Here is a 4229-nt window from a genome sequence, read left to right as displayed (position 1 = left end):
ACCTCAAGTTCCCGTTCGTGGAGCTCCCACGGGATGAAGTGAAGCTAGGAGCTCGGCTTCCTTCAGTACTCAAGTACATTAAAATAATAAATATTTTAATTAACACCCTAAAACTGCCGGAGCTTTGAATTTCATTCTCTTATAAGATTATTGAAAGTTTGAGAAGTTTTAATAAGGACAAGAATAAAGTAATTCAGATGATAATTCTGGAAGAAAGTAATTCAGATGATAATTCTGAAAGAAAAGAATGAAAATATTTGGAAAATAAGAGGTGTATATTTGTACAAGTCTTTGGCTAAATAACAAGCACATGTTTCATGTCATTCAATTAAAATGTATTGATATGGTAAACATACAATCCTAAATACTATAAATAGGAGGCTTTCCCTTCAGTAGGTAAGTTAGTTGCTTTTCTTATCACTGTGTCAAATACTGACAAAAGCCAAGTTAGACAAAAAGGATTTATTTATTTCTGCTCCTTGTTTAAGGGGATATCAGACTATCCTGATGGGAAGTCAAAGCAGTGGGAGCTGATTGGTCCACTTGGGAAAGCAGGAATATTCAAGCCCAGCCACTTAGTGTCATAAGTATCGATCAATGATAGAACCCAATACAAATGGAATGTAAGATAATTAGATAAAGAGGGAACCAGGGTTTCATGTAAGTGAAAGGTTGTTTAGAGGAGAACGAGTGTCTTCACTACTTGATGCATGTTGTCATTATGTTTACAGAAGTATAGATGGAATAAAATAGTCAGTAGGTGGCTTTAAAAATATTTAGGTATTTCTTCAGTAAAATCTTGGAACTCTGAGAACATACAACTGATAAAACAAAAAAGACAGAGCTGCCAGATGAAGTAAACCCACTCCTACACTTCAAAGGCTAGGCACATGGAGCTTGCATTTGGAGATGCAGAGTGACCTAAGCATGCAGCTTTTGCATCTCCATCAGTTCTGCAGCCCATACCTTTAAAAACTTCACACAATCATTCAGTCATTTCTGAGATCTGCAGGTTGCCTCATGGTTCAGACATTTCCTGTGTACTCCCTTGTTACCCTTGGATGCTTATAGCCTAAAATGACTGTCCTTCGCACTATGATTCTGAGACTCTTCTGTGTCCTGATGATCTGTTGTTTATCATTCTCCTTAATGTTAAATATTTTCTTGTATTTAAAACATGCCTTGTTATCATGTTGATACTCTACATCTGAGAAGAGTTTCACATATATGGCCTGGAAAGGATGTCAGCTTTCTGAAGGAGAAGAGCTTGCATGTCCCTTCCTAAAGCTCTTACATTGCCTAATGCAAGCCCCTCAGACAGCACAGGTGACTGCCAATAACTAACAGATTACCTCAGGAAACTCCCTATTCAGACAGTGTAGATGGGAGCTGAAATAAAAAACCTCCTAACACTGCGCAGTTCTCCATCAACAGTTGGTGTTGTCACAACTGGAGAATTCATGCTTGTGTTTTGCCTCTGGCTAAACTTCTGCCTGCATGTTATAAGCATAAAAATGGTTCTAGAAAAAGCTCTTATAGGGCCTTCTGCTTTTCTGATCCTCTTCATCTTCCGTGCAGCATTAGCAGCTTGGTACTGCGGGCATCCAATAATCTGCTACAGCACCTGGGTGCCACTTACTATCGCATTTTTAGGTTACAGGTGCCAGTTTCCGGGTTCAATCCTCTATGAAACTCAGGAGCATGTGAAAGGTTAAGTTAAGGACAGGTGACATTTACTCTCATTCTGAATATTGTTCACTGCTCTTGGGTGGTGAGAATGATTAGTTTAATAAACCGTAGTGTAGGTTATGATGTATTGTGTGTTGAAGTGCTAGAGACTTAAACACAAGCCTGGGACTCTTCCGTTTCTTGAATACTTTCTTCTGATGCAGGATCCTGTGTTACTGCATGCCTGACATTGAGTAATTAGTTGCTCCTTACAACTTCTTATTGTTTTCTATACCACAGCTTTTGCCTGTTAAATAGCAGGCTCATAATGAGTTTCAGGTATAAAGAACTTCATTTAGGAATACTAAAAATGAGAGTACCATTGATGCTCACAGGCAGACCCACTCTGGCATGTCATAGAAACAGAAGATGCAGAGATGTCTTTTGAAAGGAAAACAAAAACAAAAACAGATAAGATTGGTTTAAAATTTTGGCACAGCCCTGAGTAGTGACTCCAGTGACAAAAAGCAATCAATGTGAGGCATGTACGTCCATGTCAGGAACCAGGTAAAACTTGAAGTCACCAATTACCACCAGCAAGGTCACTGGAGTTGCCTTGCTGAGTGACTCTTAGAGCTGGAGATATTGTTGGTTTGTTGTTGGGGTTTAGTTGGTGGGACAAGAACAACTGCATTTATATACCCAGTTTACATAATACCCATGGAAATGCCCAGATCCTCTGCTTAGGATGCCCTACCTGAATAGAATTTTAATTGTCCCCAAAGCAGACAGCTACTGAAGTGGGTCAAGTCTTCCTCCACTCTGACAGGAAAAAAGAGTACGTACTTCCTCTGGTAACCTCACTATGAGGCTGATGAGCTGTTAACTATAAACTCTGGTTGATAATAAAGTGAAGCTGTCTTAAACCGTACAGAATGACAGGAGCTGTTCTTTGACTTCAAAGTAATGCAAGGTGCAGGAAACATCCCGAAACTACACCTTATTGTTTATAGAACAAATTTGAGGCTTCTTAGAGTCTTGATAACTTTTGCTTTTATAATTGGCTAAGTAATTTGGACTAGAGAAAAGGCTCAGTGGTTAAGAGCACATCCTGGTTTTTCAGAGAACTCACATTTACTTCTGAACACCCTGTGGGGTTCAGAAACCTTTAAGTCCACCTCCAGAAGATCCAGTGCCCTTATGTTCTTTTCTGGCCTGTTGAACATTAGTGGCATATATCTACACAGACACTCACATGTACACATAAATAAAATAAAAATAAACATTTAACAAAATTACAAGACTGTCTGTTTTTATAACTTTTAAAATATAAGAGAGTCAGGTGGATTTCTGAGTTTGAGGCCAGACTGGTCTACAGAGTGAATTCCAGGACAGCCAGGGCTACACAGAGAAACTCTGTCTCAAAAAACCAAAACCAACCAACCAACCAACCAAACAAACAAACAAAAAAGAACACCCCCCCCAAAAAAAATGTAGGAGCTTTTTGATAAACAGCTATGGACATAAATCTTTCAGTAGAAATTTATATATGTGCATACACACAAAATGATCTATTAGTTTTTATTAAGTACCTGTAACCAAATTTTGGGTTCTTGTACAATAGACTCGCATACTTAATACTATACATTTACAATTGTCCTGATGCAACATCCTGGAGATAGAGACTCATCCTTACTCTGTGGACATTTCAGTCTATTATCACTTTGGTACATCAGTGCCTAGAGAGACCAGTTCCTATGTTAAGCAAAAGGCAAGACTTATGACCATAGCATTCCATAGACAGGTACTGATTGATGCACAAGACCGCTTATTGCCTTTCCAGATGCATTGGAGTGTCTCCTCAGCAATGTGCCTAGTGTCCCAGGGAAGAGAAAGTACTCACAGGTACAATGCTAAGCACTGGTTTGCTTTGAAAAGCAGTCCAGGATTGTTACCAAAACCATGTAGGAAGAAAAATGTCAGTTTAGGATTTTCTTACCTAGTTGATTCCAGCACCTATGCTAATTTTAACAAAGTGAGAAAACTATCTTTTTCTCATACAGCATATCACTTTATCATTTATGTTCCTGGGAACAAGGAAACAGCAAAGAACATTTTCTCTCAATCCTGTCTCTGGGTCCTTTTTATCTGTATTTTAGTCTTTGGCTTTCTTTCAATTTTACTCATGTATGTATAGTTACAAGTTTCTGTGAAATTTTAGACTGAGCTTTTTCATTGATGGAAAATATATACAGTAAATCACAAAGACACAGCTCTACATATTTTTACGAAATGTAAATATTCATTGAAATCCACAAAAAAAAAATACAGCATCATGTCACAGCCATTTTTGGTTCTTTGCCTCTTTACTACCCACCCAATCTCTTCCACATAAAAGTCAACTTGCCCACATTTATACCTGGAAAGATACATTGTAGAGGCTGTCCATCAAACTTCTTTTATCCAGTGTTGTATCTATGATATCTATCTATTTGTGGTCTTTCTAGTTTATCACAATTCAGCTATTAATATACTAACATGTCTTTTGATGAACATGTTTA

This window comes from Mastomys coucha, unplaced genomic scaffold, assembly GCF_008632895.1.
Source record: "Mastomys coucha isolate ucsf_1 unplaced genomic scaffold, UCSF_Mcou_1 pScaffold3, whole genome shotgun sequence".
NCBI lineage: Eukaryota > Metazoa > Chordata > Mammalia > Rodentia > Muridae > Mastomys > Mastomys coucha.
Note: the sequence above shows the minus strand (reverse complement) of the source record.